At 40.3% G+C, this 21830-nt stretch overlaps 1 protein-coding gene across 3 annotated transcripts in view; it reads right to left on the bottom strand.

Moving 5' to 3' along the window:
• Nucleotides 1-21830, bottom strand: part of Sphkap (SPHK1 interactor, AKAP domain containing) — a 133632-nt gene that overhangs the window by 38227 nt on the left and 73575 nt on the right. The gene's annotated exons all lie outside the window — the stretch shown is intronic.

The raw sequence follows: 21830 nt of genomic DNA, 5'->3' as shown, positions 1-21830 counted from the left end.
CTTGGAGATGAAACACATTGTCCAGTAACAGAGAAAAGATCTGTCTATAACCCAGGCTAGGAGAAAATAATATGTTAGAAATAAAGTCACAGAATGATTATATGAAATGAGAAGACATGAATAAGGCTTTATGTTCATTGAAATTCTCGAAATGCTTTTATTCTTAACTACTAGATTTGAATATGTAAAATAGAGAACATCATCAGAATTTTAGTAAGATGTGTGACCTTAGATGCCTGAAGATTCGGGCAGCCTTCTGATTTCAGGTGGTTTTGTATAAGGTCAGAGTTTCTCAGAATCAACTCTTTTACTTTTGAGATAACAACAACAACAAACCTCCAAACAAAACAACAACAATAATCAAATAACCCAAACACAACAACAGTCTGTAAGTGAAAGCCTTAGAAGCTAGCATGGCTTATTCTCTGCTGGAGCATAAAGCAGATCACTCCAACTTTGCTTCCAGATGAGAAATTTCCTCAAGCTTCATGGGCTCATGTTGGGGGTTGGTCTGATGCTTGTATTTTGATGCTAATTACTGTCCTCAAGATCTGATCACTTCCTGGATGATCCTATCCTTGTTGTGAAAACCTGCCTATTAAAGGCTTAAAACCTGGGCAGTGCAGAAACCTGGGCAATGCAGAATGATGTAGGTGTAGCAAAGGTTCCAGGGCTTTGGATTCCAGATAATAATGGGGAGAGAGAAGGAAGGAGGATGGGTTAGCAAAGAGAAGAAACCTTGTGGGCTGGGAGGAAGGACTCCAAGGATGGTGTGGATGGAAAAAACACCAACTATAAGCAAGTATTCATAAGATTATGGATGAAAGGTAGCCCATATGAGGATGGTTAATATGAATGGCACTGGATAGAGGCTGGGAGGTGGATGATGAAGTTATTAAGACAGTGTAGGTAGAATATCTGCCCAGCGCAAGGTAAATAAGGCAATTGTAAAATCTAAACGGTATCTGTGTCTTATTTGATTGTGATAGTGAGTTAAATAATACCAGTGCAATAATAATCATAGGACAAATAATAACACACAAAAATCTCCAACAACAGGTTCACATGCTTACCTACTATGGTATAGTAGGTACTTGTTCAGATTGAAGAAGAGAAAAAAGGCCCTGAGGTGTTCCTTCATTTTCTTTCAAGCTCTGTTTCCTTGGGACACCCTGATGGGAAAATTGGGAGCCACGGGGCATGTGTCCATTTGTGCAGATAAAATGCAATGCAAGCACAGTAGATGGATGTCAGAAATGGCTCATGATCTAGAACCATTTGAGGATTCACACAGTAATTGGAATGTTGACCTTGGAAAACTGGCTCAATATCCGTTAGCGCTCAGGGGTTTTAATACCACCCAGTCAGCACTGCAGACATTGAACTAATGTGATGACTCTCCACTCACCTTTAAAATGCCCCATTACCTTGCCCCTGTACATCCCAAAGCTCTTATTATCGAGTATCACAGTAATAAAAGGCACAACAGAGACCAATGAAAGCCATCAAGGACAGTGATTACCTGCCCTTTAATACAGACTTTAATACAGACAGTTAAAAGGAGACAAACTTGTTCATCTCCTGCAGGCTGCGATATAAAATTTTGCTGACATGTTAATAACCTCCTTATAACTGGCAAGGAAAATTTTTGTTTCTGCATCTTGGTGGTTAGAGGCTAATATGTACTACACACACACACACACACACACACACAAACACACACACACACACACATACAAATACTGTCAGGGGATAATTTCTTTGAGAAAAAGAGGAAAAAGATTTTACTAGATGTGAAAACCAAATATTCTTTTTGTAAATAAAATGTTAATAATTCTCAAATGTAGGTACTGGGAAGGTGATTCAATGGGTATATAGTTTGTGATAAAGCTTGGGTTCAAATTCTCAGAAACCAAGTAATAGCTGTAGGGCAAGATTGCAGACTAGACAGGAGAATCCCCACAGTCATGATCCAGCTAGAGAGAAAACAACAGACTGTCTTAGAGCGGAAGGTAAGGACCAGCTCCTGAAGCTGTCCTGAACCCATGCACATACATACACACACTCACACACACAGAGGAGGTTAGGAGAAAGTAGAACCTTTCAAATTTGAAAACATCCAGAAAGATGGTATATTAACTACCCAGTATGCCTTCACAACACCTTTCCACTAATTTCTGATTGTATATTCTTTAATCACTTCTTTTTTTTTAATTTTTGGCAACAGGTTTAGAATCTTATCTTCTACTTGGATAGTAAAGACATAAATCAGTTTTTATGTGTTCAAGTGAAAGTTTTTAGTTACTCAAACTCTTATTTATTAAATCTTATACCGTTTCTTTTAATTTAATTTCCATTCTAGTAGGGAGCTGTCACACAATTTCTTTCATGTTTGAATTATTACAGTTCTGATACTTGTAGTATTGTTATGATTTTGTGCTTTATAAACATAAGAACTTGGAATAATAACTTCTGTGAGATTCTGATGAATAATAGAAAAAAATGCATGTTTCATTTACAAATGCTGTTGCTGTAATAGTGGGTACATTCTTTTCCAGAGAGAACTTTGGGTTGACTGAGCATCACTGAAAGGCCAATTTCATATTTACATTTTACATGGCTGGTGGCTTGGAAATCCTATATAGGATAGCTCTGCTCTCTCCTGCTTTGTGCTTGAAGTTTTGAGAGGCAGAGAATGTGCTAACATGATTGTGATGGCGGATCTGATACCCTTCATGTCACAATGTTTGGTGGAATTATCCCTTTCTATGTTAGGAATATTTCTGGGAGCCATTCCTTCTCACAGATGGCAAGCAATACTTTAGGTGTATGTGAAATGGCCCCAAGTCACATAGAGTATATCTCATAAACACAACTCTATCCAATTTCTCTAGTGCCAGAGCTCACAAAAGCCTGGGGTCAGTGTAGGAGGAAAATGTGATACAGTGAGAGTCTGAATAGAAATCACAGGTGAAACATCTGCCTTTTGAAAAATTTGCAACACAATCATTTCAGAATGTTTCTTGTCCCTAGTCCAGGGCATTAGAAGTAGGATCTCTGTGTATCCAGAGAGCTTTTTTAGTACATCTATGACAGTTTTATAGTCATCTGTGTCTTGTTGAAATGGTCCACGTGATCAGATTGCTGTTTACTAGTCTAAGTCCCTGTGACTTTGGGTTATTTCCTTGCGATTCAGTCATCCATCTATGCTGACCGCTAACTGACAGCACAGATCTTTACATAGAAAAGTTGGGAAATGGTAGGAAGGATGAATTTTTGAGAGGAGACTCATTTGAGGAATATGGTCTTTGGTCTGTGAGCTCAAAAGGCAGACAACATAAGGCACCTTCCTTGTTCTTATGGAGTTAGGTATCTGGAAGAACACGTTCCTAAGATGAAACAGAGGTGACAGGACATGTGTAGTGAAGAAGGATGTTGGGAGAGTTGGGCTGGTCACAAATGGTATCCCAAGAAAGACAGGTTTGAAGTGAGCGAAGGGGAACATTCACATAACGAATGGGTGGTCCATCCATGGTCTATATCCACTGAGCAATGATCTGGCAAGTGGCTCTGCATTAAGCACCAGGGGAGGAGAAGCCAGAGCTGTGAAGCCCAGAGAAATAGGACTCCTGAGAAGAAGTCCTGTCCTCTGACACAGTGAAGAGTCTGAGCAGCTTTTAGCGCTTTAAAGGAGTTGAAGGGAAGAGATCAAGCTTTCGCCCTACACCTGTTGCACCACAAGTGCTGACAGTGACCTGTGGCTTAGCATCAGATATTTCCTTACTTGATGTCCAGGAGCTGGCAATGGAAACTTTTAGCAATGAGAAGGTGTAAGGATATTCTCTGGATCAGAAAACCTACTGACTCAACTAACCTGGGCCTATCGGGGCTCACAGAGACTGAACCAGCAGCCAGAGAGCATTCACGGGACTCATGTAGGTCCCTTATACATATGTAACAGATGCACAGCTTGGTCCTCACGTGGGACCTCTAACAGCGGGAACAGGGGCTGTCGCTGTCTCTGTTGCTGCCTTTGGATCCCTTTCCCCTGACTGGACAGCCTTGCCTATTCTCTTGATATGCCAAGGACAGTTGATAATCATGAGAGGTCTTCACTCCTCTGAGGAGAAAGAGAGGGAGGATAGGGGAGATGAAGGGGAAGGACTAGGAGGAGAGGAGGGAGGGGAAGTTCTGATCAGGATGTAAATGATTAAATTAATTAGTGAAAAGAGTAAAACAATATAACATTTTGTGTGGGGTATTTTTAGATTAGTGTTGTGTGAGTGAATCATGAAAGTGGAAGGATTTGGGGCTCTAGTTCCACAGGCTGGAGAATATTTTGTGGTGGTGATGGCGTGGGGGCTAGGGAGATAAGCAGCTGGTGGACATGAGGGTACAACTTCTGTGCAGGTTCATCTCCTTCCCTGAGTGAGCAAGTCCAAGTACGTCCAATGAACCCAGGAAGGAGCTGGGGAAAGCTGCTTGTGTTTATAGAGGTTCTGTTTCCTTGGACACGGTCTATCTTCCTTTGTCCTTTATCAGTCATGCTCACAAGCCAGACACTGCTCTTTTGTCATGTTTTCAGTGGTTATCATAGTGTCCTGCACTTAGAAGATGCTTAGGGTTTTTTTTTTATCATTTAGTACAATTTATTCAATTTGTATCCAGGCTGTGGCCCCCTCCCTCATCTCCCCCTGATCCCACCCTCCATCCCTCATCTCCTCCCATGCCCCTCCCCAAGTCCACTGATAGAGGTGGTCCTCCTTCCCTTCCATCTGACCCTAGTCTATCAGGTCTCATCAGGACTGGTTACATTGTCTTCTTCTGTGTCCTGGCAAGGCTACACCCCCACCTCAGGGGGAGGTGATCAGAGAGCCTGCCATTGAGTTCATGCCAGAGAAAGTCCCCGTTCTCCTTACTAGAGATCCCACTTGGAGACTGAGTCTATGGGCTACATCTGACGCAGGGTTTTAGGTCCTCTCTATGTATTGTCCTTGGTTGGGGTCCCCAAGGCTCAGTGTTTATGGCTCTGTTGGTCTTCTTTTGAAGCTCCTGTCCCCTCCAGGTCTTTCGCTCCTCCCCCTTCTTTCATAAGGTTTGCTTAGAGAATTTTCAAAATGAATATTTATTTATTCATGTATGTATGTATGTATGTATGTATGTATGTATGTATGTATGTATGTGTGTATGTATACAACTGAAAATATTGATGCCCCTGGAAGCCATGGAAGGGTGTTTAATCTCCCACTCTGGGATCTTTAGGCTCAACGGGAGTGATGGGAACTAAACTGTGGTCTTCTGAGAAAGAAAGTGTTCTTAACTGCTGAGCCCATCATACAGCCCAATGCAAGGGCGGGAGGGAGGGAGGTAGGGAGGGAAGTGGAAGCCCTGTCTCGGGTGGTAAGTGTGTCATAGGAGGCAGATACCATGCCGTGGTCATCTCTTCTGATGTAAGTGATGAACTAAAGGGGCCTCAGCAGTTGTTTTGTGACAAAGACAGAGGGCAACTGTAGAGACCTCTTGGAGAATTAACTGGAGGAACATTAATTCAGCAACCAGCAAGCAATGATGTGAAGTACTTAGAATAACTAACTGGTCCCTTCTACATCTGAAGATTTGCTAAAGACACCAGCCAGCCAAACAAACAAACAATAAAAACAAGATACTAAGAGCAATAATTGGTAAAGAGGAAGCATTAGAGGCAGTAATGTTTTGCTTTGAACTCAAGCTTCTTTTTCTTCACATAAAATGCATTTGCTTGTGTCTGGACAAGCTCTTTGTTCTGTCTGCTTCTTGCAGTTGGTTGGCTGAAGCAGATGGAAACTTGTTGTCCCACGGGAGCTCAGACTCTATCCACCCCACTGCCTCTGTACTAGGATTCTTAACATTACATCCCCATGCTGTTCCGTTGTCTCTTAGCGTGTCCTTACGTACTTGTCAGTGTTAGCACAAAAACTGTAGGAATAAGTGTCAGCCAGAAAAATGATGTCATACTGTGATCTGACCTCTTCAATAATTTAAACTAAAATATTCATCAAAGTTTTATATATATGCACACATATACATACACACACATATATACAACTTTGAATGATATTTTAGTTTAAATTACACATTGCTATAGCTATATATATATATATATATATATATATATATATATATATATATACACACACACATACACTTACATATACTGTGAATGTTCATAGACAATATACTCTCTGCTCTGTTTCATAATGTAGACTGTTGAGTCAAGCAGTCTCAATTTGTGTGTGTGTACGTCTGTGTGCGTCTGTGTGCAGGTACATGTAGGTGAATACATCATTGCTTGTCTTTCTATTTTTCTATGCCATTTCTCAATGAAACTGGATCTTTTCATGAACCTGGAACTTACCCTTTCCCTCCCCATTTTTCCAGTGTTTTCAGCTATGCTGGTGTCCAGTAAGCACCTTGGTTCTGACCCTCCTGTGTCTTCCACTCCCCTTTCCCCAACTCTGCTCCATCCTCAGAAATGATGTTCCAGGTTCACACAGCCGTGCCTGTGAAGTTTGTTGTCTAGTGTGTATTTAGTGTGTGTGTATAGTGAAAATCCTGATACAAGGAAGGGATTGGCATTAAGATTTACTAAATATTGCAATATAAAATAAATTTAATTGGACTACAGAGCACAGCAACTTCTTTGAGATAAATGGCAAATGAAGTCAGACAAAATTAGTAATGTGTCAGATTAAAAACAACTTTGAATTTAATTGAGAACACATAAGAAAAACTGGTGTTTGCTGTCAGGATAAAATTGACATTATGTGTGGACAGTTCTAGGGTGCTGTGCATTCATTCCAGCCAACGTTTTAGACCACCCAGATAGGCAAATGCAACTGTAAAGAGGCGCCACCCCGCTGTGTGCCCACCGAGCGAGCACTGGCAGCGCTGGCAGAAGGCTAGATGACATGACAGCAGGGATTTTAGCCAGGGGATATCTTTGACCTTCTGTGCTCGGAATGTTTCCCTGTCTCTTCAAGTCAGTGAACACCTTTTATTTTTATAGAGATGGTTCCTATGAACAGGTCATTAAGAAGCAGGATGTCAAAATGCCTTTAAAATTTAGACACTTGAATGTTGTTTATGACCAAATATATACTTAGGGTTTATTTTTGAAGAAAACCAGCTCCTTTCAGCTGCTTTGAACAATGCAGCCATCTGCCCATGGAAACTATGACAAGAACCCTTAATTTGACTATCAAAATGCTGATCCCTACAATGCTTTCAAAGGAAAAAAAAAGTTTTCTTCCTGTAAGCAAAAGACTTCTGCTAGATGCAGGACCCTGGACCCAATTTATCTTCTCTAAACGGCACACTTTCTCTGATTAGTGGTTTGGGTGGATGATACTAAAAGGAAAACTTTTCCATCAGGATTGTCATGCTGTCATGCTGTCAGCCATCCTGGGACACACTTGACTCTTTGGGATGATGTTGCATTTGTATACAGTTATTGCTTCAGAATAATTGCAGCAATCATACAAAATGCTTTAAAAAAAAACAACTCAGGGCTGTCAGATATCTCTGCATCCTTTTGTTGTCAATATTTTAAAAATACCTTTGAAATGTTTTGAACAAGTTATTTGAGCAGTCTGTGATGAGATACATAGTCAACAAAAGGTATAGGCAATTCTAAAAAAAAGGGGGGGATAGTTTAACTAACCGTATATAGCATCAGCTTTACTGGTAGCTTAAAAATAAATTTTTGTAAAGGGTTCTAGCTGATTATTTGGAATCAATTTGAAATTTTGCACTATGCATATATGAATTAAGGGGAGGGAGGATGAGGACACAGTTCAGTGGGTAAGAGAACTCTGCAAACGTGAAGACTCGAGTTCAGATCCCCAGCCTCCACCTGTGAAAAAGCCTGGCAGACTGCTTGTCTGTAAAACCCCAGAGCTGCAGAGAGGAGATGGGCAGATCATGAGATGAGGCTATACAATCTATGTCTTTGAAAGTACCCTCCAAACCAGGTGCGGTGGCAACAACTTTAATCCTAGCACTTGCGGAGGCAGAGGCAGGCGATCTCTGTGAGTTCGAGGCCAGCCTGGTCTGCAAAGTGAGTCCAGAACAGGCAAGGCTACACAGAGAAACCCTACCTCAAACAAAACAAACAAATAAAACACCAAAAAGAAAAAAATTACTCCATAAAGTGTGTACAATGACAATTCCCTGAATGCTCATTTCTGAGAAAATATACTGTCAATAAACAAATCATGACTAAGTTAAAGGGCAACTTAAACAGTCATCATTGCTGGAAATAAGTGAGAGTGAACTTATATTTTGAGGTAGGGTCTCAGGAAGCACAGGATGGCTTTGAACTTACTACTTAGCTGAAAAGGAACCTTGAGTTTCTGATTCTTTTGCCTTTATCTTCCTAGTGCTAAGATTATAGGTGTGCCAACATGACCAGTTAGTGCAGTGCTGTAGGACTTGAACTCAGAACTTTGTTCATGCTAGACAAGCATTCTACGTACTGAACTACATCCCCAGCCCATGAAACTAAATCTAAGATACAGAGAATTTACTTAAATTGGATATCTAACTTGAAGCCCTTATGTTTTGGAAAATCTTGGGAATTATTAATCGAAAATTGTGCACTTTCAGGATGTGTATGAGGCTGACATTAAAATAGCTAAAGTGTATGGAAGAGGAACCCCAAATGTAGTCAGGAAATGTGTATGTTGGGTTATTGTGAATGAAGGTGTGGACTTATTTGGAGAAAACAACCCCTGAACTTAATTATGAGATTGACTATATTGAAAAAGGAACCAGAAAGTGGATCTCAGCCCTACTTACTTGACTGCTAAGAACAACTCTGTTTGGCCTCTCTATCTTTAATCCAAGGTGGGTTTCCAAATGATTGTTCCCAACATGAGTATTCATAGAACTCATTAAAACTTTTAAAAATACACTATTAGACTAAATGATGAGAAGTAGCTTGCTTTTTCAATAAGTGATCATTAAACTCTAAGCCTTAAAACTGGTACCTTAAGGTCTTAATTTCCATGTGTTTAATGAGTAAGTGGATAAAGCAGCAATTACAGAAAAACAGAGCAAACAATACAACAAGAAATACAATCAATAAAAGTTGCATTATAAGCTGCTGGGGACTTCCTTTATATTATGTATGGCTTCTTTTTACCTCAAATGGAAGTGTGTATTCATATTCATGCTTATAGTTGAATTGAGTTGGTGTAGTAGCATTTCTGAGAATCTCTTGGGTGGTGTCCATTCTGGAAAAGGAATCACTCATGATAAAAACAAAACAAAACAAAACAAAAGCACTGACTTGTTCAAAGGACTGAAAAAGTTATATCAAATATCTGCATTTGCCAACTCACTTTCTACTAGACAGTTAGGGAGACAGGGTTAAAAGTATTGATGGAATAGAATTCATCTCATACTTCTTTCTTTAACATTCTCTACACAGCAGAGGTGTTCTGAAGCAGTCAGAGTGTGACTCACTGGTCTAGCATTTGTCTAACACTCTGAGTCCCATCCTTAGCACCCTCAGAGCATTCTAATGTTCTGTACAGGTGTTTCCAAATGTCTTCATTGAGCACACTGTTAAAGCATACCCAAGGTCATGCCTGAGAAAATTAATATCGAACAGTCTTTGTCTGCATCTAGTTTATATTTGTTTCTGACAAAATAACGTGACATGAACTTATTATTACTAAGGAGAGTAAGCTGTAAACTACCAAAAGCAAGTCAAGAGTCAGGAAAGGGCCAAATCTTCAAACTCCATCATGAATTTTGGAAATTTAAATTTTATGCATTGTTTTATTCTTTCTTTGGGAAGAGATCTGAACTCCTGTGACAGCAGCAACTATGAAATCAATGACAAATAGATCTTTTCTTTGGGAGCATGGGCCAGGGGACACTAGACTGAAGCATGAGAGGAAAGCAAAGTTTGAACAAAGACTGCCAAGTGATTGCAGATGATATATAAGATGAGTGGGAACCATCAAGGTGGAGAGAGATTCCAGGTAGGGGACAGATAGCATTTATTAAGCTTATGACAAGAGAGTACATTAATGGTGTATTCACAGAACCGGAAGGAAGAATGGCCAGAGCATGAAGAGGGCTGAGAGTAGATGTTCAGGCAACTCTAGCATCTACCAGAGAAGAGAAAGATCTTATCTTTATCCCGAATACAGCATGTTGTGTTAATGCTCACTGTCCTCAGTCAAGGTAGTCACTGACCTTGACCTATTCTGTGTTTATCAGCACTCGGAACTCTAGCTAGTTCATCCCAACCATGGGCCGTGAACACGCTCAGAATATATATAAGACGAGTGGGAACCATCAAGGTGGAGAGCGATTCCAGGTAGGGGACAAATAGCATTGTTCTGGCAATAAAAAGTGTTGATCCCCACTGGACGCTTTTTATTGCCAGAACAGTGCGTTTCAGAATCACCGTGTGGGCTTTACTCGGTGCCCTTCTCACTAATTCTGGCGTGTGGAATGAGTTTTTGGAGACATCACAGAAGAAGGGTTTTATCATGTCTCCTCCATCGAGGAGGCTGTGATTTTTATGTTCCTGGTTTTTATGTACTGTAGGTCTGCAGTGTAGAATCAGAAGCCTGGAAGTTTCCAGGAGCTGCTGTTCTATAGTTTGCAATCAAAGCTGATCAAAGCTTGGAAATGCTGGTTCCTACATCAGGAGAGGAATCAGCAGCAGGAGCAGCAGAGAAGAGGGGGAAGGGGAGGAGGAGCAAATTAACCCAATGCAAGAGGGCAAGCCAAGTGAGTACAAGGAGAGATGATCTACTTCCTGTGATGCCATTTGTATCTGGGCTGCTACCCAAAGGCACTGCCCACAATCTGCGTGTGTCTTCCCACATCAGTCAAGGCAGCCAGGACATGTAGTTTGTGGCTTGTAGTTGACATTAAAGCCAACCATTACACACCACATGCAAGTATGCTGTATTAACATACTAGAACTTACAAGTGTCCAGAGGAAAACATTCTCATACGGCAGCCTTAAGGATATAATTTATCTCTGTGAATGGTCCAACCAAGGACCGGTTGTGGAGATAACCTAGAACCCCTGCACAGATGTAGCCCATGGCAGCCCAGTTTCTAAGTGGGTTCCCTAGTAAGGGGAACAGGGACTGTCTCTGACATAAACTGATTGGCCTGATCTTTGATCACCTCCCCTTGAGGCAGAAGCAGACTTACCAGGCCACAGAGGAAGACAATGCAGCCAGTTCTGATGAGACCTGATAGGCTAGGGTCAGAAGGAAGGAGAGGAGGACCTCCTCTATCAGTGGACTGGGGGAGGGGAATGGGTGGAGAAGAGGGAGGGAAGGTGGGATTGAGAGGGGACCAGTGAGGGGGCTAAAGTTGGGATACAAAGTGATTAAATTAATAAAAAATAAATATATTTTAAAAAGATATAATTTAATTGATGTTAATGTGTAAGTGAACGTGATTGCTCATCTTCTTTTATTGTAACTGGGAAGGAAGAGTTAATGGAAAAGATGGCTGAAAAACAGAATCACAAGAACTAGAATAAAGGGAGAAGTCTGGGCCATCAGAAGTCTAGAATGCTCTAAGCAGAAGCAGAACAAGCATACCCAGGCTGGCAGCTGCTGGGCTTGAATGTGGCTGTTCCTGTCAGGGACAGAAAGACAAGCAAACATCCTTTCCTGTCAATGGGACCATGGCTGAGGTTGGTACTACACACTGTAACAGCGTACTCAACTCGCCATTAGGACTGAAGAGACAAACAATCAGGTCATTTTAGTTGACAATAAAATTTTCATAACTGAGTACTTAATATATGATGTTTTATTACTTATTCTAGACAGTTTTAAATACTTGACTTCAAATGTTACTGTATTTGTTCGCGTTACATAAAATATTTTCTTCATTTAGCATAATGAATGGCATGGGGGTAGATGCTTACTTAATTCACTGCAGGTGGCTGTCGCTCCATTGTGCCCTTTGCTGTTAAGTGTTTGAGTTTGAATTTCCTGGCACAGATATTAATTAGAGCATGACATCATGAGAAAATATAAAGAGGAAAGAACAGAACTCTAAATCACGGACACAGACAAAGGTAGACAGAAACTGATAAGGTATAAAGCAGTGAGCACCCATGTGAGTTCTTGGTTAAAACAAAATAGTAAGGCCCCTGACTGCCACTGAAGGGCCTGGCTCCTAGCAGCGTTTCTAGCCTTGAAAGATGAAGCCCATTCTCTTCCGATCCCTTCAGCAAAGGGTAGGTCCTCGTGAAATGATGAATATTTTTAAGCTGGATATTCCTTGCCTAGGATGCTAAGTTACTATATGAATATCTTAGGGATGAGCTGTACCACCCCTTTGGTTCTTGGGAAGAAATGGAAAACCAATGCCACTGTGCTGATTCTCTGACTGCTCTGTGAGACCAAAGTCCTCTCTCTGACCCGGCAGCCTTACATCCTTTTAACATATCTCCTTGGAATAATATGAGCTTACTGAAAGGAGGGTCATGTCTCAGATGCTCCCAAACACTCAACAGGATTCATTTAAAGAGGGGCATACCAGTATTGACTTAAGGCCAAGTGGGACACTGACAGAAAAGAGTGAGCTGATCCTGGGTGAACTTGATGAAGAATAGCTCTCTGGCATTGCTGAAGATGAAGCTTGATGGTAGTGCTTGCATGTGTTTTGTGTGTGTGTGCGTGTGCGTGTGCATGTGTATGCGTGTGCGTGTACATGTTTGTGTTCAGAAACATCAGAGGGCGCCATTGAGAAAGTATTTGGGAATGGCTTGTACCACGGCTGCCTCAGGAAACTCTTAGGGTCTGCCACTGAGAAAAGCAGCCCCTTCCCTGAACTCCACACACTTACTACAATCATCTCTAAGGATCAGCACTGACTAAGGTAGCATGAGCGTCCAGGACATGCTGCCACCCGCCGAAATTCCAGAAACTTTTTGGAGAAAAAAACACGGACCGACAAAGAGGAGGAGTTCTAGCCACCGAAATGAGAAGCGGGAGACGACTGGGACAAAGCTCTAAAGGCTTCCTGTATTCAGAAGGCTCCTATGGCCCAGGTCTGAAGTGAGTGATTCAGAGGGGCACTGAACGATGACCTTAGCACCCTTCAACAAAGGAAAACACTTCAGAATAATCAGAAAGCTATGGTGCAGCTAACTTCTCTGATGACTAGAGAACTAAAGAAGAACCATTTCTCTTTCTGTCTCTCTGTCTCTGTCTCTTTGTCTCTGTCCTTCTCTCTGTCTCTGCCTCTTCTCTTTGTCGCTATCTCTCTGTCTGTGTATGTCTCTGTCTCTCTCTGCTTGTTTCTTACCCAGCGTTGGTTTTTCAGCAGCATATAGCTCATTCTATGGAAATTCACCTGCATTGACAAGTGTTCAGTGAACTGCTACCTCAGTGCCTGTGGTCATCTGACCCCACCATCAGCCACACAGCACATGTTTTTTTGGCCATGTCAGTACATTTGTCCCTACCTTTCTCCCCAGGTCTCACTTTGGCACACAGTAATTCAGTTTGTACAACACGGTAATTCATGCCCCTTTGAGGTTTAGCTCTTTTTAAAAAGTGATCCAATTACCCTCTGTCAAGCTGTTTGGATCTCCAGAGGCAAAGCCATGCCAGCCCTCCATAGAAAACCAAGATCAGAGTCTCTCAGGCCCAACTGTGAGGGGCAGTGGAGCCTGCGACCAGGGCTGTAATTACTGCACCATTACTTCTGTGCACATAGCTTTGACAGTGACAAATCACGTTAATTTTTGTCTCCATGCAGAGGGGGCCTTATTTTTCAGGTAGTTAGGAGTGTTTGGAGCAAAAGGAACATTCATTCATCCATAATAAATTCTCATTGGAGTGTAAATATATCAGAGCAGTTAATCTCTTAAAAAAATCACTTTTTTTTAAAAAAGGATCTGTTTAAGCATAAATCAGGGATGATGCTTAGGAGACCATGAATGCGTTTCTGATGTTCTTTTCTGTGGATTAAATAACTTCTGGTGTCCTTGTCACTTGTCCTGTTCTATAGTGTTAAACATACTCAGGACTGTCTGTCTTCATGTAATTTGGACACTCAGCTCCACAGGTCTGACCTTAAATGTGTAAGCCACAGGCTCTGCTAAGATTCCTTAACCATCTCTGCTAGTCCTACAATGCAGCCTAGAAGGGCATTCTGTTTTTCTGTTTCAACATGGTTGTAAAAAGGGCTAGGCTGGCCTGGCATGGTGGTATACCTTTAATCCTAGTACTCTGAGGCAAAGACAGGTGGAGCTCAGTAATTTGGAGGCCAGTCTGATCTACATAGCTGAGGGCAGGATTTACAAAGTGAGATCCTGCCAAAAAAACAAAAAACAAATTAAAAACCAAAAAAGGACTGCACCACTTGTGGCCAACTAGTTTTTATGGTAACTTAGCACGAGATAGCATCATTTTGGAAGTGGGAACCTAAATTGAGACAATCCTCTCACCAGATTGGCCTGGGGCAGCTGTACTGTTTGCTGATTGAGCTGGGAGGGCCCCACTTGTTGTGGTCAGAGATGCCAGAGATGCGTATGGGCAGGTGTTCATGGGTTCTATAGGGAAGCAGAATGAGCAAGCCACGAGGACCAAGCTACTTAGCAGCACTCCTCCATGGCCTCTGCATGCCTCCAGGTTCCTGTCTACACACTCCAGTGTGACCTGAGAGGTTTAAGCTGTAATAAACCCTTGTAGTTTATGAACATAGTGTTTTGTCACAGCGACAGAAACCCTAACTAACTGAGACAGGAAGGCAGGAACATTCTCAGCTTCTGTTTGTTCAAGCACTGAAGGCACAATTAGATGGATTCCCAGCTGATTACCAATACCTACTAGAAACATCCACAGTAAGTGGATTTGTTTTATATTTTTAGGGGAAAGAAAACTGATTGTAAAAAATATCACAAGTTATGCTTACAGAACATAAAATTATAAACTGTACAAGCTGAACATGAAATTCAAAGGACAGTACTTTATGCTTTGTTAAAGTCACCATGGCTCTCGTGGGGTCTGACCTGGCCAGCCATGAGCCTGTGGACCAGACAGACAAGTTACATATTATCTAACCAATGGCCTCAGGTTCAGAACGGTAAGCAACTGATCTCCATTGCTTTTAAGCCCTTAAGAATGTGTTTGTTTTTTCTGACTTGTATGCCAGCGTCAGAGTTCTCTTGGAAAATGGTTCTGCTGTGTATTCAGAAGTATATATGAATTCACAAATTATTCACGCCCATGGTCACTAGAATGGAATACTGAGCTGTTAATTACACACAAGCAGCTGGAGCTCGATGTTTCTAAGTGCTATCCAGCAAGCTAAGTGGGTTAAGAGTTGATAGACATTAATATTGCAACTGTTTGAAATATTTAAATTTGGGGTTTTCTTAATTATCATTGGAAGTTCTTTGTATTTTCAGTTTCAAACTTTTTCTCAGTTCAGATAAATTATGTTTTATTCATTTAGATTTTAATATTTTTATGGGTTTCAAATAAAAGAAAATCTGTTGGACTCTGGCTGTAAAATCATGGAACGATCACAGCCATTACTTTTTAAAAACCAGATTTGAATTTCTCCTTAATGTAGATATTAAAGTAACTCTATGATCATATCCACTTGCCTTTGGCTCTCTCTAAAATTTTCTGCCTCTTCTATCTATGACAAAAAGAAGGGTGAGATTTTCTTTTTAAGATTTACTTTTTATTTTAAGTGTATTTCTGTGCACCATGTGTTTTCAGTGCCCATGGTGGCCAGAAGAAGACATCAGATTTTCTGGAACTGGAGTTATAGAAGCCTGTAATCAGGATTAGAAGGTGGGCTCTGTAGAAAAACAGCCAGCACTTTAACCTCTGAGCCATATTGGTAGCTCCGTGTGTGAGTTCTCTGAAGAAAGGGTGGGTGAAATTTGTATTTTTCTATTTAATTTTACCTGCTTTTTACCTTCACTATTTCCATGCAAACTTTCTCTTCCTCCCATGCCTCTTTCTTGAAACATATCATATATACATATATTATGTGTCTTTGTATGGGAGATTTGTTCATTGTATGCTTCATAAAACAATATATATGTCATTAGTTATATTAGTACATTTTAGATATTTCTTAGTGTAGTACTCAATACCAGCCTATCTCTCTCTTGCTATCTATCTATCTATCTATCTATCTATCTATCTATCTATCTATCTACCATCTATCTACATACTGCTTTCTATGTTATATTCTGAGGTAGCATCAGTTCTCCAGTCCAGCTTGCTATTAATGGGAACCAGTTTGTTGCCTGATTTGTTGGTCCATTTATTTCTACTGTTACTATGAACATTTCTATATGCAGATTCCAACTTTCTATTTTCATGGGTTTAAGCCCCAAAGTAGAATTTCTGGTTTACATTGAGTACCTTGGTAACTTCAGTTTAACAGCTATTTGCATTTCCTATTTAGTAGGACAGAAGAGTTAAAACCACAGTGACCATGTATAAAAATAATATTCCTCTAAACCTACACCAGTAACTATGGTGGTTTGAATAAGAATGCTCCCATAGGGTCATATATTTGAATGTTTATAGAATGGTGCTATTTAAAAGGATTAGGAGGTGTGGCTTTGTTGAAGTATGTCACTGGAGGTGGGCCTTGAGGTGTTAGAAGCCCAAGCCAAGCCCAGTGGCTCTCTCTTCCTGCTGCCTGTGGATTCCAGTGTAGAACTCTCAGCAAAAACTATAATGGACTAAAGTTTTGAAACCTTTATCCAGCTCCAATTAAATGCTTTCTTTTGTAAGAGTTGCCATGGTCATGGTGTCTTTTCACAGTAACATAACAATGACTAAGAAACTGATAAATCCGAGGAGCCCCTGTATGTTTGCTGTCGTCATAGAAGAAGCACAATTCGGGGGGTGCTTTCCCAGAAGGGCCTCCTGCCTTCACTTTCAGTCCGGCGTGTTTGTCAATCAAGCCATGCACACTTAATTTGGCATTGTATCATTTATCAGTGTATTCTGTAACTTGGTGAACCATCATGAACTGTAGCCTCAGTTTTTCTGTTATATGAGGCAAAAAGTCTTTTAAAAGTGTTTTAAGATTGTTCCCACCATTGGCCTTCTCCACAACCTTTTTGAAACATCTGACATGTTCATGTCATTTTTTTAAAGTTTTTTTTTTTCCATGTTTGCATGCTTTTATTTTCTACAAAGAGAGGTTTGAAATTTTTCTTTTTCATTATCTCTAAGTATAAAACTTTGGGTCCCTAGAGTTGCTCAACCCATCTCCTGAAATAGTTACTTTTAAAATGGTGGTGATCAGTTTTGAGGATCTGATTTTGCACTGTAAATGGGTTCTCAGAAGGGCTCTTTACTGTTCAAGTCTAGCATTTGCTCCCTCTAGTGAAGAGAGGCAGCATCTTGTATTGTATATGGCACAAAATGCTTAAATAGTATTCATTAATTTTATTTTTAGAAGTTTATTATATAAAAATATTATTACTAGTAATATTCTTATTTGTAAATAACCAAAGTGAATTCTGTCTATCACTGAAAAGGGATGCATTGCATGGCTGTTGAGTAGCATCTAGAGGGAAGATGGATGGCTGATGAAAACTTGAGACACAGACAAGAACCAAAAAAGCCAAATTTCAGGCTACAGAAGGTTTTCTCAGGCCCCATTGCTGTTGTCACACTGGTAGCTGTGACTTGGATTGTAGCCACAGACTGATGGCATTGTCTGCTTAAATTGGATTATGTACTGCTCCTCCCTCTTAGTGCTTTTTTTTGTGAACAGGAGGATGTGATTGGCTCAATTCAGGTCAAGTACAGAGGTCATGTGGAGAGAGAGTGTCTATTTGCTTCTGCTTTTTAGTTATGAAGAAAATAAAAACTAATTGATTCCTAAAAAAACCTAGGAAGGGGTTTCACAAGCTTAGCAGCCAAAGACCTTCCATGGATCACATGCCTCAGCACTGCCAGCAGCATCGTGATGGTTAATGATATGGATAAACCTGACTGGGCCACCTCATGCCCTACTAGCTAGAGCTGTCTGCAAGGTGCTTCTGCAGGATATTAGCCCTTAAGTAAGTGAGCAGAATACAGCTTATGGCCCTCCACAATTTGGGTGAACACCATCCAACCCACAGAGGCCTCTGGTAGAAGAAAAAGGTAGAGGAAAAGAGCATTTCTCTCTGCCAACTAATGTTCCTCTGGTTCTCACACTTGGATCTACACTCTCAGCTCAGGTCATGAAACAACACTATGGCTTCCCTGTGTCCCCAATCTTACAGATGAACTAAACTTCTCAGCCTACAAAAAAGGAACTGGTACATATTATAAATACAAAAATCTATGTTTATTTACTATAACTGTTGTTCTTCATATTTTTAATCAAGCATTATCAAGTGTTTTTAATAGTAGACATTCAAGAAGGTGAGAGAGAACCATAGCAGATTAATTCCGTCCACACTAAACTAAGCACCTTGAGAAACTGCATCTAAAGATTGTATTGCATTTTCCCTAGGACAGGACACCAATATTTATGACCTCATGTATACCTTATACTGTGTATTAGGGATACACTTCAAGATGTAGAGTCAGTGTTTTTTTTTTTTTCTTTATCTTTACCTATATGGGCTGTGTCTGTAGAAGAAATAACTTCTTAAGGTAGGCCTAATGTAGCATAACATTTATTTGGGCCACATTTCTTGGAAACACTGAGCTACCATGGAAGAAGTCTAGATCACTTGAAGACCTGGTGTCTCAAATGGCCACATGGAGAGGCCACGTAGTGACAGAGGAGGCCCAGTTGTTGGAAATCCCAGAAACCAGACACATGAATGAGCAAGCATTCAGATGACTCTCTCCTCCAGCTTTTCCAGTAGTTAAGCTGATGCCTATAAACGTCTTTGGAGTCTTCCAGGTTCATATCAGACAGTATGGAGCAGGAATTTTTTGTTTTGTTGTGTGTCTGAATGCCTGATCCACAGAATTAAGAAACAGAGTGAAAGGTTGATTTACACTACCAAATTCTGGGGTAATTTAGTGTGCTGTCATAATGACTAGAACTGTAGGCTTCCAGTCATGGAAAAGAAATTTAAGAGCATCTAGTCAAAATTAATTACCCTAAAGAAGAGAAAATTCCCTCAAATGTCTGAGCTAGCATCTAATAGCTCCTTAATGGAAGAGCAAGAAACATGTCCCTCTTTGTAATGTGAGGGAGATTTCTGTCTTCCTGGAATACCCCATGAAAATTACTGTCCTGGAACAAAGCTGGCTATTCTTACTACTTTATGAAGTCAGGACTAAAGTGCTTTGAGGTCACAAACCGGCATAGCGTCCTTTATATAACGGAAAGAGCAAGTCTAAAAGGTGATAACTGAATGTGTGTAGGTGAGTATATAAGCATTAAGTTGGAAGTTGGAAGAAAGTTTACATGCTTCGACTCCTCTGTGAGTGATTTCAGTAAATGTCATTTCATCACATACTCTTATCATTTGACGTTTTCAGTAGCAAACAAAGTCAGAAACCTTGCACCAGAAGTTTGTGGTAGGAAAGCATCATTATCAGTGACCTGTGTTAGTGTAGGAGAGAGACAGCTGGTCAGGTCATATACACAAAGCAGAAAGCAACAACAGTAACTAACACCAAGGGAGGCTCATGTTCGTTTTATGAAAATCACTCTGGAGGGAGACAAGTATGTTGCTGCAGGTTTATCCTCAAAGTTTTTTTTTTTTTTTATGAACCACTGCATCTCTCAGTCAAGCATGATTGCACTCAAGTGAGTTGCATTTTTGATGATTTAAAAATAAACATATAATGCAAAATTTCTATAATATGCAAGAATAAATTATGTTAGTAAAAAAAACCTCATGTAATGCATATAAATAGTATGATTTCAGATTCACACTATTTTAGTGGGTGATTTTAGTGGGTTGTGTTCTATATTACCATTTATAATAAAATTAATAAGAATTAATTTGAAGTCTTCAGAAGTGATGCCCTTGGTACAGCTTGATATTATTGTGTAAAGCTACCCTCTTTTCTTCCCACACTCCTTCTACTTTGCTCCCTCCTTGTAATCTTCCTATTTCTGTTAATGACTATGTATTCTTGCCAATCAAGTTTGTGTTCAGCATGAGATAATCAATGTTACCAGGGAAAAATGAGATCATTCTATTCCAAAGCCTAGACAGGTTTTATTTTGACACACAGAGGGTAGAGGCTTAGTACCACAATGGCAGCATGGTTCTTAGGGAATAATTCAAAGTCTTTTAAAGTAGAAAGGAGTCCACTGTGGGAGGAAACAGACCCCATACTGCGGCACCACAAAATGGGCCTGAAAGATGAGATTTTAATATCAATTCTCTGCTGCTGCAAACGTGGTAATATTTTAACCCTCTGTCCTTTGGTACATGTAGATGTGTCCGTTTTTCAAAATTAGTGACAACATAGAGTAAATACGTGCTTTCCGTTGCTGAAGCATTTCTTCAAGTATGAGTCCTAGCAACTTGGGAATGCACCTTGTCTTGAATAACTCAGGTCTCATTTTTCCTCTTCTGATAAGGTAGCCTGTGTCTGAATCCTTCTCTGCACTATAAGGATATTTATGAAATCTTTCTCACCATGGCTTTTGTGATTTCTAGAAGTTTGTGATTCACAGTTGTAGTAAAGTGGGAAGGCAAATTAGAGTTTACATGACTAAAAATACCATCAGTAATTGCAGCCTTGAGAAAAGGAAAAAAAGAAAAAAAGAAAAAGCAGCTAGAGTCACACAGGAACCAAATTCTCTCTCGTAAAAGATTTCGCCTTACTCTTCTGAGGGAATAGGAAAGCAGTGTCCCTGTCTAGTTATCAGTGAGAAGAAAGGGAAGATGCTGTGGAGCTTGTGGTCTCTAGGGCACTAGTAGGATGCCTGGGTCCACTAGGAGGTGATGCTAATAGCAATGCTACAACAAACATTTTCATTAAAGTGAAACAATGGGAGAGGAGAATATGTGGGAACTAATTATAACAAGGCCATTTTGATAACAATTTCAATATAAGCAATAGTGAATCCGGGATTGCATTGCCGAGATGAGAAATCAGTCCTCTAAAGACTTGCCTAGAGAGTGATGTTTTCCCAACACAATGCAAAAGCTCTGAGAGTTTTTCAAATGTAACCCTGTGTTCTTCAAACTAGACCATCAATGCAAAGAAGTGGTCTTTATTTTCCTAAGTGCTGCCTTTGCTTTAGAACAGATGATGGCAAACTTCTGCAAATGGTATATGTAAAATAAAAAAATTAAAAATATATATATATATATTGGGTCATGTGCACGTGCCTGTCTACATGTGCATGGTGGTGGTATTGGGGTATGTTTGTGTGTATGTGCGTGTGTGTGCATGCATAGAAAAAGGACAGATATAGAAAGAATGGGATTGTGTCTCGATAAAACCTAATTTTAAGAACAGATAGTGAGACAAGTTTAAAAATGTAGTAGTGTATTTCACTAACAACAGCTCTAGAAAATCGTGGACATAAAATCATAGCATTTAAATATCCTGATTATTTTTTATTTGGTGGGTGTGGTGGTTTGAACGAGGATGCCCTCCATGAGTTTGAATGCTTAGTCCGCTGTTGGTGGACTTGCTTGTGGAGGATTAGGAAATGTGGTTTTGTTGGAGGAAGTATGCTGCAGTGGTAAACTCTGAGGCTCTAAAAGTCTCCTGTCATAGGTTCAGCTTCTGCCTCCTGCTTGGTTGTGAAATTTGGGTTTTCAGCTGTTCTTGAGGTTATGCCTTTGCTTTGCAATCATGGCTTCTAACCTAGAACTGTGAGAGCAA

The sequence above is a fragment of the Psammomys obesus genome, unplaced genomic scaffold, assembly GCF_907164565.1.
Source record: "Psammomys obesus unplaced genomic scaffold, mPsaObe1.curated_primary_1811, whole genome shotgun sequence".
NCBI lineage: Eukaryota > Metazoa > Chordata > Mammalia > Rodentia > Muridae > Psammomys > Psammomys obesus.
Note: the sequence above shows the minus strand (reverse complement) of the source record. Positions and strands in the feature narration are given on the sequence as shown.